The sequence below is a fragment of the Rhinatrema bivittatum genome, chromosome 3 (assembly GCF_901001135.1).
Source record: "Rhinatrema bivittatum chromosome 3, aRhiBiv1.1, whole genome shotgun sequence".
Taxonomy (NCBI): domain Eukaryota; kingdom Metazoa; phylum Chordata; class Amphibia; order Gymnophiona; family Rhinatrematidae; genus Rhinatrema; species Rhinatrema bivittatum.
In genome coordinates this window covers 552334968-552348469 of record NC_042617.1, presented here as the reverse complement: position 1 = coordinate 552348469, position 13502 = coordinate 552334968, and the positions used below count along the sequence as shown (strand labels likewise).

General features: G+C 42.3%; 1 long non-coding RNA gene across 1 annotated transcript; it reads right to left on the bottom strand.

Annotated features, from left to right (window-relative positions):
* Positions 1 to 10106: 10106 nt before the first annotated feature.
* Positions 10107 to 12697, bottom strand: LOC115088302. The gene is made up of 3 exons (XR_003855745.1): positions 12471 to 12697; positions 12225 to 12326; positions 10107 to 12123 (listed from the first exon to the last, which is right to left on the bottom strand). It is a non-coding gene; the product is annotated as an uncharacterized LOC115088302 (long non-coding RNA).
* Between the last annotated feature and the right edge of the window lie 805 nt (positions 12698 to 13502).

Sequence of the window (13502 nt, the reverse complement as noted above, 5' to 3'; positions counted from 1 at the left end):
CATTTTTCTCTATATATTGAACAAGAAATGATGTACTAAAAATACAGCCAGTAACATGAGTGATTTTAATGAGGGAACAAATGCCTCCCCTTTGATTGCTATGGCAACCAGAGTACTGTGGAACATGTAATGACTACTCACAAACCCTGTCAGCTGTGCATAACCTGAGTTGTGGCCATCCCCAGGCATTCACAGAGATGTCCCTCAGCTGACATCATGGTAGTCATTCACTATTCATAGAACATTTTCCATTCCACCAATTTAGTATTCTAGAAGAAAACAGGAGAGGCCATAGAATTATGAACACTTGTTCAATGGGCAGATTTCAGCCTAGTTCAAGATTAGGAAAATCCATAGATTTTACTTGGAAGTGCTATAGAAATCCATCCGATTTTGCAAAGATGCAACTAAATCAGATGGAGCTCCATTATAGTCTTAAGGTTCACGTAAAATGTGAAAAAAAAATTATATTCCCCTATTAGCTATCTACCACACTACAGGGCCTATACACTAAAGCTTACAGTGCATGCTAAGACAGTTTAGCATGCATTCAGAACAGGAAGAGTATTGACCCCCTGAGGTTCATTACTAAAAAGGTCCTAGTTAACCACTATAATTAGAACAGTTAGGTTAGGAAATTAAGGGAGGACCATTCAGTACAGCCCCTCCCTTTGAGGGTGCTGGGATGGCCAGTCCCCTTGTGTTTATATAAGTGGCTCGTCTCTCCCTGGCGGGAGCCGGGATAGAGAAGATCTGCTCTTTTGCACCCTCCTCGAGGACAGAGGAATGGTGGGATCCTGCTGCAAGTGTGGTGTTTGGACTTCGTTTGGGAAAGAAGAAATTTTGTTAGAAGACCTGGGAGGAAGGTTTTTCGGTTCCCTTCCTGCCCTGAAGAAGGAACATAGTGAGAGCTGTGGTGTTCCTTTTTGGATTTTCCTGCCATCAAGGGATCCCAAGAGCAAGAGAAAGATAGACCTGCTGAGGAACTGTGAGTAAGACCAAATATGAGATCTTTTGAGGACCCCCACTTGAAGTCTTCACCCTGGAGAAGATGTAGATTTGGAACTCTGTGCAGACTGTTTTACCATTTTTTCTTGCTAGTTTGGAAGGGGTAAGGTTCTGCCCACATAAGAATAACCCTACTTGTCACGGTTTTGCCTGCTGTGCAGCTTCATCGTACTCTTCTCCTGCCTATTATGACACCTCCCCGCCTGTAGAGGCCTCTAGCGATTTCTCCTTCCAGCTATCCGAGCCTTCCCCTCATTGATCACCTTAGTCAGCCTATTCTGCAGCCTCTGCTCTACCAGGGGTCCTCAGCGAGTTTCATCTCCAGCCTTGCCAAGCTCTGCCTTGCTGTTCACACCACACCCAACTCAAACCCCTTATAAACCTGTCTTGCCAGAACCACCTTGCCTTTTCATGGCCACTCTAGTCTTGTACCTTGTCTTGTGGCCTCTGAGCCTTCTTCTTCCTTGCTCCTTGCCTTGCAGCCTATCTAGGGCTTACCTTGCCTTGTGGTCTCCAGGCCTTATGCTTTCTTGCTCTTTGTCTTGCGGCCTATCTAGACGTTATGGCATCTGAGTCTTCTGTCTCTTTGAACCTTGCTCTGCAGCCTGTCTAGGCCTTTCTTTGCTTAGTGGCTCCGGGCCTTTGCCTAGAGGCCATCAGGCTTCCAGACTTGCTGCCTTTGGGCTTCTATATTTTCTTTTCTTTCTGTCTTGCCTAGTCCTTCTCCTGTCCAGTCTTGTCTATGTTTGGTCTTCTGTGCCCAGTCCAGTCTTATTCCTGGTCCAGCCTTACTCCAGCTTGTTCAGCCCTGTTCCAGCCTGTCCAGACACCTTGATGTACTGCGGCCACAGCAAAGACATACTTTCTCCCAGAACCCAAGGGTTCAACCTGCAGGGGAGGGAGATGGCTAGGTGGAAGACCAGCCCTTGTCTAGCCCAGAATCCTGTCTTGAAGTCCTGCACAGCTCCTGGGGTGGTGGGCCCATATCCCAGTAACCATGACACTGCCCACTTCGGAACTTTACTTGTCCAAGCCCTGGAATGTGTTTCCTTTGCCTTGGTATAGAGAGAGACACCTTCACAGATAAAGACTAAGAGCTGTAAATGCCATCTGAGAACTGAGGACTGATGATAAACATGCCATTGATTTTTCAACAAACCCTATCAGTAAAGTTTATTTTTGGACACTTCATCAGAGACTCCAGTGTTGTTTGCTGGTACTCACATCCACCTAAGGGAAACTGAAAGCATACCTCTCCCAGGTACAAGACCCAGTGTCATCCCTGCCACTCAGGGCCTTGGAGGAAACATTTCTTTGCCCCCACCTCCCAGTCACTAAAAGAACCCAGCCCTGGGGCTAGAGACCTTTGTGAGAAAGTTAGGAAAAGAAGTGGCCCAACGATATATCTATTCTTTTATGGCCCCATTGGTGTGTAGTAATCTCTCATAGATGGAGTTACACAAGCTATGCACTAAGGGATAGATTTTCAAATGTGCGCTCGCACGTCCATGTGCATGCGCTACCCAGCGCGCACACATGGACACCCGATTTTATAACATACGCATGCCGGTGTGCGCGTGTTATAAAATCGGGGGTCGGCACACGCAAGGGGGAGCACAATTGTGCAACTTGCGTGCGCCGACACTCACAGCCTTCCCCCGTTCCCTCCCAGGCCGCTCCAATTTAGGAACGGCCTGGGAGGTAACTTCCCTATCCCCTAATCTAACCTTCCTACCCCTTCCCCTAACCTACCCCCCCAGCACTAACCTAGCCCCCCCCCCCCCCCAAAAAAAAAAGTTTTACTTGCCGCTTGCACCTGCCTCGGGACAGGGGCAGGTTGTGCGTGCCAGCAGGCTGCCGGCACACGATCCCCCAGCACAGAGCCTCTGACCCTGCCCTGCCCCCTGGACTGCCCAAGCAGGTGGGGTTTGGAACTGGGGTGGCAGAGCAGCAATTGCAACTTTTATATATATTTTTTTTTACTCTTAAAAACTTTGGTTGCTTTAGGGGGCAGTGGGGAGGGGTGGAAGAGGGGATCTCATTAGACCCCACTGATATTACCACTCAGGCCAGGGAAGAGTCTGTGGGATGCACTCATTCCTTTAAAAGATGGTGACCCTGGGGGGGTGGGACCCTCATCATGTGGTGTTGCTTTGGGATTACTTGGTAAAAAAGCACAGGAAAAATATAGTGGCGTTCACTAACCTGAGGTACTCAGTACTGCAAGTTAGTGCATGCAGCAGCTTAAATAGATTACAAAATTAGATGCTTAGTGGTGCCTTGGATATCTACCCCTATGTGTTTGGAAAATAAAGTGAAAAGACTGGAGATGTTTTACTTTTGCTATTTTCTAGGGCTGTCATCTGCTTACCACCTATTAGTAGACAAATTAGATCTATTGCAGTGATCATTGACTACCTGACTTCTCTGCACAGGTCAGGAAAGGATATTGAAAGAAAAAAAACCCGAATCATCCTGACCACCATAAGCAGCAGAGATTGGGCCATAGGACAGGAGAGAAGAATATCGACCACTACTGATGCAGTCAGAGTGACATTAGTGGTTAATGGCTATGGCCAAGGTAATAACTAGAGATGTGCTTCGGGTAAAAATTTCGTGTCAGGCTTCATTTCGGGGCCCCCCACAGGAGTTTTGTTTTTCCCGCAATTCGGGGGGGGGGGGGGGGTGTTCGGGGACCCCGATTTTCAGGTTAGTGTGCATTAACTCAAAAATTAATTTTTTTCTGAAATTTTGGAAAAAAATATCAATCGTTTTTCGGTTCTCCCAAACCATTCCGAATTAGGCAATTTGATTGCCTAATAAGGAAACATGATTGCCCATCCCTAGTAGTAATAACAGCTTGCTGTGGAACTTGCTTCACATTTAGTGTGTTAGACTGAGGTCTGAATTAACTGATGAGTGCATACATGCAGTACACGTTTTGAATCCATAAATGATGCCTCACTAGGATACTGAAAAACTAGTAGGAGTTTGTGGCCAGTGGAATCACTTAGTTGTCCACCAGCTTGACTTGTTTCAGAATGTGTGCTGAGAGTGCTTGAGGGGTCATAATAAAATATCATAGGACTTACCTGTCTACATCTAATGCAGAGACTCAGTCATCAAAATACATCAACATTTAGGGCTAAATGTACTAAAGGGTTTTCTCTTTTTTTTCTATCTATGGGAAGATGTTGAACACCTCTCATTCTTAATTTCGTCAGACTGTTTACCTAAACAGCTCAGCATGGAGAAAAAGAGTTAGCAAAAAGACATGGTGGTTGTGATTCTGACAACATTAACAGCATGGGTGATTCACTGATTCTCATGATTGGGATACAGCCAACCCGGGTTATAACTTGATAAGAAAGGACAGAAAAGGGGGGAAGTAGCTCTTAATGTCCAAAACAATATCCAAGGAACTAAATTGCAAGGGATGTGGGGTAGAGAAGAAACATTGTGAACCATCCTAAAGAAAGAAGATGGTGCTTCCATGTTTACTAGTGTGATCTTCAGGCCAATGACTCAAACAGAAAAACTGGACAGAGAACTCATTGAAGACATCCAAAACAAGGAAAAGAAGGATGAAGTGTTGCTTGTTGGAGATTTTAATCTACCCGATGTGGATTGGAGTATCCCTTCTGTGTAATCTATGAGAAGTAAAGATACTCTTCAAGGGGCTCTACTCAAACAAAGGGTGATGGGACCTATGGGGGAGGGTATGATACTCATTCAGGTGCTCACCAATAGTGATAATGTCTTTAATATTCGAGTAGGGGCTCATTTGAGCATCAGTGAGCATCAGACAGTGTGGCTCGATTTTGCAAATAGGATACAGAGAAATCACATGAAGACTCAAGTTATGAATTTCAAAAATACGGACTTTGCCAAAATGGGGATGTACCTGAAGGAAGAACTGGAAGACTGGGAGAAATTGGGTGAGGTGGACAACAGTGGGCCAAGTTAAAAGGTGCTATTACAAAGGCAACAAATCTATATGATAGAAAAGTAAACATGGGTAAGAGGAAAAAGAAACCTATCTGGTTCTCTAAGGAGGTGGCTGAAAAAATAAAGGCTAAAAAAATAGCATTCAAGAAGTATAAAGGATCACAAACAAAAGGAACACAGGAAACAATATTTGCTAAAACTGAGGGAGACGAAGGAAGAAATAAGGAAAGCAATAGGTCAGGTGGAAGAAAGGATAGCCAAAAAGGTAAAGTGAGGAGACAAAACTTGTACAGGCAGTATATAAAAGATTTTTAAATAAATAAATAAACAAATAAATAAAATAAAACATTTTTCAGATATATCTGTGAAAGAAGGTATGTCAGAAGAGGTATAGTGAAATTAAGAGGTGAGAAGGAGCAATGTGTAGAGAGTAACAAAGAAATGGCAGAAATATTAAACAAATATTTCAGTATTCACTAAAGAAGACCCTGGAGAAGGACCATTGCTGGTTAACAAGATCATAGATGGGGATGAAGTAGATAAAACTCTGTTTACAGAAGAAAATGTATGGGAGGAACTAGGCAAACTGAAAATGGAAAAGGCTATGGGGCCAGATGAGATACATCCTAGGATACTGAGAGAGCTCAGAGATCTTCTAGTGGGTCCACTGAAGGAACTATTCAATAGATCCCTGGAAGTAGGAGTGGTGCCACAGGACTGGAGAAGAGCGGTGGTGGTCCCGCTTCACAAGAATGGTAGCAGAGAGGAGGCCGGAAGCTACAGGCCGGCTAGCCTCACCTCGGTGGTTGGAAAAATAATGGAGACTCTACTGAAGGAAAGAATAGTGAACTATTTACAATCCGGTGGGTTGCTGGACCCAAGGCAGCATAGATTCAGCAGGGAAAGATCCTGTCTGACAAATCTGATTGATTTTTTTTTGATTGGGTGACTAGAGAATTTGATTGAGGAAGAGCGCACAATGTGATCTATTTGGATTACAGTAAAGCTTTTGATACTGTCCAACATAGGAGGCTTGTGAATAAAATGAGAAGCTTGTGAGTGAGTGCCAAGGTGGGGCATGGATTACAAACTGATTGACTGAAAGGAGACAGTGTAATGTTAAATGGAACCTACTCTAAAGAGAAAACTGTGTTACGAGATTTGCCACAGGGTTGAGTACTGGGACTAGTTCTGTTCAATATCTTTGTAAGCGACATTGTGAAAGGTATAGAAGTGTTTATTATCATCCACAAATAAATGTGTTTATTTGTGGATGATACTAAGATCTGCAAAAGAGTGGTCAAGCCTGAAGAATTAGAGAGAATGAAAAATTATTTAAGAAAGCTTGAAGAGTGGTTGAAGACTTGGCAGTGGGATTAAATACAAAGAAATGCAGAGTCATGCATCTGGGGTGAGGTAGTCCAAAAGAGCTATATGTGATGGGGAATGAAAGACTAATGTGCATGGACCAAGAGATGATTCTTGGGGTAATATTGTCTGGAGATCTAAAGATGGCGAAGCAATGTGAAAAGGTGATAGCTAAAGCCAGAAGAATGCTGGGCTGCATAGAGAGAGAGGAGTAACAGTAAGAAAAAGGTGGTGTTAATGCCCTTGTACAGGTCCTTGGTGAGGCCTCACTTAACTGTGTTCAGTTCTGGAGTCTGTACCTCAAAAGGGACAAAGACAGAATAGTGGTGATCCAGAGAAGAGTGACCAAAATGGTGTGGGGCCTGTATGAGAAGACCTATGAGGAGAGGCTGAAACATCTGAATATGTATACACTTGAAGAGAGGAGATGCAGGGGACATATGATACAGACCTTCAGATACATGAAAGGTTTAATGATGCACATTCGATAAACCTTTTCCAATGGAAAAAAATCAGTAGAACTAGGAGTCACGAAATGAAACTCCATGGAGGATGACTCAGAACCAACGTTAGGAAATATTTCTTCACGGAGAGGGTAATGGATGCCTGGAATGCTCTTCCAGAGGAGATGGTGAAAACAAAAATAGTGAAAGAATTCAAAGGGGCATGGTATAAACACTGTGGATCCCTAAAGACTACAGGATGGAAATGAAGAAATGAGTGCATGGAGGTAATTTGCTGGTGTGGCAGTTACTACCCTTAACCAATAAGCCTTCATACTGTTGATGCAACTCCATCTTCACTCTCTGCTTCAATGGTAGGGGAAAAGGGGAATTGGATTCAGACAGAAACCAATGAGGGCTCCAACTTCTATGATCTGGGGAAAAAAATAAGCATAGGGGTAACTTGCTGATACAGTGGTTACTACCTTTAACCAATAAGCTTGATATTTTTGATGCAACTCAACATTGCTCTCTGCTTCAATGGCAAGGGGTAATGGGGAATTGGATTCAAATAGCAACCAATGAGAGCCCAACGTTTATGGACTGGGGATCTGTTAACCATGGGGATAACCTGCATGGCATAGCAGTTGCTATCGTGGGCTTACTGGGCAGACTGGATGGACTATTTGGTCCTTTTCTTCCATCGTTTTATTTATTTATTTATTTATTTTGAATTCTTATATACCAACATTCCTGTAAAATATACAGATCACACCGGTTCACAGTAAAACAGAACTGTCGCGGGAGGGCGTTAGATTAAACATCATGTCTATGTTTCTATGTTTCTACATAATAAGAAGGTCAATATTGCCATTAATGTTTTTAGTTATTTTAGGATATAACACACAGAAGAGTCTCTTATTTTTTTTTTTTTGTCAAAATACTTTTTATTAACAGGGAGAACGGTATACAAAAAATCAAACAGTCAATCTGGATCACAGGGTATATTAGTGAACCAGTACAACCATAGTAGTAGAGCAAATCTCTTATGTTCTCTTTGGTTATTTTTTCTCGCACAAACATTTTTAAAATGTTGGATGGTCATACTGCCTACACCAAATTTTTTAAATTAAAAAAGGACTCATATTTTTCCACTGATATTATCCCATTTTTATTTGTTGTAATAAACACTGACACATTCCTGGAAAAATACATTTAAAAACTGAACATAAAGGCCCCTAGTTATGTCCCAAGATGATTGCCTTTCTTTCCCCAATCAGAGGCAGACTGTAGACAAAAATTGGCCTAGATGAGACCCTAAAGGTAGGAGAGGAGGTCCTCCAAGCCCTTATGGATTTAGGTTTTTGCCTTCCCTCACTTTATCAGGAAAGTCAATCAGGGAGGAACATATCTGAAGTTCTCCTCAGCACAGGAACAGAGAAGAAGGTCTTCAGCCCATGTAGGACACATTGGGATGTGGAACAGAACCTGCGACTTCACTCTTTGTGACCCATAGACCCCATAAGAAGGAGGAACAGTGGTTTCAACTTTCAGCCCCCTCAATCCACATTGTCAATCTTCGGCTTCTGCAAGGGTGCATTAAGAGCAGGAGCAGCACCAGAGGCTTCACTCTTCAATCCCCATGCCTTGTGCCTCCTAGCAGCCCATGCCTTTAATTGGATGGGTCAGCCATGGCATTAGCCCACTGGGGGAAGCCCAAATCCCAGATAAGCCAATTCATATTTACTCAAACAGATGGCAGTGTCACACTCTGTGAAGAAGACCACAATAGAGATGTGGACACTACCATCTGATGGCAAATAAAAATAATCCCATTCCTAGTGTCTCATAGGGCATGATAGCAAATGGTGTGGGCATAGCATTGACTTCTCATTTTTTTCTCCACTTTCTCCTGCCTTTCCATCTCCTTGTCCCCCTTTTCCTCCAACAGCTATTTCACCAGTGCCAATTTCATTTTTGAGGGCCTATTTGAAAATGGAATAGTGCATACCAAATTCATTATTCAGAAACACTGGCACATATTAGCCGGGGTGGGCTCTTTTGATGAAAGAATAAAAATGTACGTAATTATTTGGTACCCTCTATGCTTCTACCTATCTTATCGTCTGATGGGGGAGACCCCCATAAGGGCAGCCACTCTGCATGTGGACACTGTGCTGTCTATGCTCACTATTTGAACATCTCAAAATTTAATCACCCCAACCTAGTAAAACCATACACTATCCCAGAGAACTTTGATTGTCAGTCAGACCAGGTTATTTTTGCACATATTTGTCTGTGTCAATTAATCTATATAGGACAAACCTGTATTATTGAACATAGAAGTTGTATATGTACAGTCAAACTGCAGGCACCTCCAGTGGAGCACTGGCAAACAATGAATCATTTGATCGAAAATTTGGAATTTTTTGTTATCAGCAAGATCAGATTACAAAGAGGAGGTGATATCTCCCGTATTCTGAAACAAAGGGAACGACATTTTATTTTCCAGTGGGGCACTTTATATCCAAGGGGACCTAATCAGGAGATTGAATGGATGGCATTTTTGTAATTTGGAGCAGCCTTCAGTGAGTGGCATGGTTCCAAATTTTCTCTTTAAAAGATCCATGCATACATGGGTCTTGTGTAACTCAAAGCAACTTTTAGTGCATGCCCAGTTTAACACTCCCTCTTTAAAAGGACCGCGCATGCATGGTGTTTTTGTCATCTTGGTGAGCAGCACCATTGGCGCGTGGTACGGGCATCTTTTTTTGGGTAAAATAGTACCCTTTAGAGAGGTAAAACAGTACCCTTTATCAGGTAATTTCATCACTTAAAAAAAAACTCTGTTTAGAATTTTACAGTGTTGATTCTTGGGCCCTTCTTAAATGATTATTCTTGAGTCTTGCCATAGGCACCCGATTTGGACGTCTTTTTCAAGATAAATAATAGTTCAGCTGGGCAGTCTTATAGTACACAAAAATACAGAAAAATAGATAATGTTTGATATTTGGGTTTTTTCAATAAAAAATACTCAATTCACAAAGCAGTGGATGAATTTGTCGAAGTTAGATCTAAAATCTGTTAAAGAAACATATATGAGTAAAGAAAGGATTTAACTCGATGAGAACATTTCATCTAAAGCGTATGCCTTTGCGGAATTTTCTCCAATTCAAAACCATTTGGTAAGTTCACAAAAATAATTTTTTGAACCCCCAATGTTGATTACAATCCTATAGTTTATTTAATACCTGTTATTTAATACTTTTTGTTTTCTTTGTGCTCCTATTACTTACAGAAATTATGCGAAAGGACATTTTGGATGTAAGATCCTTGGTGTTTAAAGTATACAATTAGGAAGAGGAATTTTTTGAATCATCTTCACATTTGTCAAAGTATTTTGTGATAAGAGGTTTTCATTAATTGCTATATAATAAGATACATTGTTAGATTGTTTGATTCCCTTCTATTTTTTGGCTTTTGTATGCAATCTTTAGGAATTTTGCTTCATTATACCTTCACTGTTTGTAGCACCTTTGTGGTCACCGGCGTCACAGCCATCACTGTCTGGATTTTCCCATCAGGCTAAGCTACTTCTTCCTCATTAGCAGCAAGCACTAGTGGTAATGGCACTGGGATTGCAGTGGCAGCAGGAGCAGCTCCACTGGCAAGGGCCATGCAATTCCAAGTTATGTACTCCTCACATTCACAAACAAATAACTATCATAAAAATGATATAAGAAATTAACAAGATGGAAACAAACCTCTCTATGCAGTGTCTGTGTGTTTCTCTCTGCCTCTCTCCCTGCATCTGTCACCTTCTGCAGCCTTGCACATTGTTCTCTGTGAATGTTTTTCCTCCTCTAGATTAATTTGCAGGAAACTAAATCCTTGGACAAAAAAAAAATGTGCACGCTTAAAATTGTGGAAACAAACTGACTCGTGGGACCTTTGCACCTTTTTCTACTCCCCATTCACCCCAAATTTTAATCTGGCCCCCTAAAGTATACAAAAGCAGCTTCTCACTATCTAAAGTGCAACCCAGCTGAGTGAGAGGGCACGACCTGATGGGCCTGTGCCATAATGCAGTGACCTCAGGGCCAGAAACAGGAGAGTGACTTCACAAGCACAACCTACCGACTTTCACCAAACCACAGCACAGCAGAACAGCAACAGACAGCTGCTCCGGAAACTCTGGTTTGTTTCCTATCTGTAGTAAATGCACTAATGTTTCCACAGAGAATACGCAAAATGCAGTGGGAAAGGCAATGCTGAAATCGGTGGCTATCAACCGTTTTGTTTTTGTCGTTAGATTTTATTCTTTTGCAGTTGACACAGTTGCTGCCTCTCTCTAGCCTGCCTCCCCCTCCCAGCTGTAAACCTTGGAGCTCTTCTTGCAGTCTTACAGGCTGATTCCATTCTCCTCCTGCCTGTCATGCACCTTGTTTCCAAGTATGGTCACTATGAGGGAGCTGTCACCCAAAGCCTTTGTGGAAAATTAATGGCAGACAGAGAAGGGCAAAAAAGACGGGACAGATGACTCTGTCACCACCACCGGCCCAACGCTCCGAAAACAGTTCCGTGCCTGTGCGAATGCCACTTTGTTCCGTGCACTTGTTCCTCCGTTAATCTGATTTACTTGTCAGCAGCTGCCCGTCGTATCTTCACATTATGTTTTTCTTCTTCTTCTTGTCATTGCATGGCCCTAATGGGTTATTCTTTAACCATTAAGCAGTTAAACCTAAGTCAGTATTCTTACTCGGTCCGTCAGTATCACAAAAGCTCTGTTGATCGAGTTGTGAGATTTATTGAGAGTTGTTTCTATGGGAAACATATTACAAGGTGTCTTATGAGTCTATTTTCAAAACCTTTCCTGAACTTTAGGAGGGCAATATTCAGTAAGCCACCTGCAAGTGGGAAAGGTAGCCAGATAAAGTTAAAGTTTATCTGACCAGACTTGCACGCATAACATTATCCGGCCAGGGCTGAATATCAGGGCTGAGCAGCCAAAGATTAACTACACCCTGGTAATGCCTCCAGTCGCGCCTTTTTTTTATGCACATACGTTTTGTACGCACAAGTTACACGCATAAAATGTACCCGCTGAGGTGGGTGGGGGGCATTTTCTAGCCAAAGAATTGCCTGGCTAACTCCAAAATTCAGCCAAACAGCTCCTGAATATCATCCCCCAAGTATTCTAACCAAATAATCTCAAAATAGAAAGAAAAGATGGAGATGACAAAATAGCACCACCAAGACTGAATCTCAAAAATTGCCCAGCTTCTCTTTCTCAGTAGAGTAGTTTCTATAGTTTTCCTTCCTTCCACAACGAAATAGGGGCAACCGCAAATAGTGCCTAAAAAAAACAAGAAAGATGTACGTTAGGTTTTAGCTTTAAGTCATCTAAGCCTTCCATTCAACTAAAAAGTTAACCACACTATATAGAAAATTGTTGACCTTTTTTTTCAGACTTGTCTTAAATTTATCCTTTGAAGAGTATCACGTTTATTTATTATTTGCCAAGATTAATGCAACAGATAAATAATTCCACTGCATTGACTGAAAAAAAGAAAAGAAAACAGTGAAACATCATTTTACTAAGGAAAGTCTTCAGCTTTAATGTATTTCTCAATGCAATTATTTAACATTGGTAGGGCAACTCAACGGTTTTGGAGGCAGAACAAAGAATCGCTTATTTCTTACGTTCACGTATAGACACAAGTGTTGTCCATGCTGCCAAGTTCTGTTATTTCAGGTGACGGGGAGCTCAGAGACTTCATCGGACGCTGATTGCTTCACTCTCTGAAGCTATATATTCACCGGCTGACATCTGAAACACTGGAGCCTGAGCTGATAGATTACATGCAGCTCTGACACTGAATCCTACTGCAGCTAACTCCCTTCATTTTTAAATATGCCTGTCCTTTGTTGGATATAAGCATATGTTGTTACAACTTGGCTGCCTAAGTTTAACCACTGATGGGGGGTTTGCTCATCCAGAAGAATTCAAATGCAGGACAGAAATAGGAGGCAGAATGATGGTCATGTGTTTGACCAGGAGCCAGGCAGCAGGCCAAAACACATTTGAGCCGGATGGAATTTCTTGCCCCTGTGAAAATGTGGCGTTAATATCTTCCTCCTCCCCTCTCCCCTCTTCACACACAAGTGGATCCATACTACAGTGAACTGTCACCCGAAACTAACAAGGAGGATGTGTCTCCCGGCAATCCGAGCTCTGGTCAAAAGTTCATGGCTTGCCAGTCCCATGCCAACTTGGATGGAGATTTCTGGAATGGCTAGGAAAATATTTTAATGTGATTCACCTTGCCATGCTATTTCATTGATAACCTCTAAAAATGAGAAGAGTGTGCTTTCAAAATTCCCCAGCAGGCTGCATGGATGACTAATAATAATGAAACCTGACAGCGCCAGATTCTGTCAACTCTTCTCCCTCGTTGGAGTTTCCTTGGAATCATTAACAAACGCAGTGCATTTGCCCAGTAAATTATTGACACATTAGCTGCTGTCTGGAAATGGCCATGCATATCCAGAGTTAACAGTTCCTGCCTGTCAGCCATTGCACTGAGCCTGAGTGCCCATTGCATTGACACGTATAACTATCCAGGGCATATTTAAACATGCTGAAGGTAAGTCTTGGCAATCAGACTGATCAGTTCATGAATTATTTGTTCCTAAATTTACTTAAGCAATCAAAATCCTTCTTTGCTAAATAGG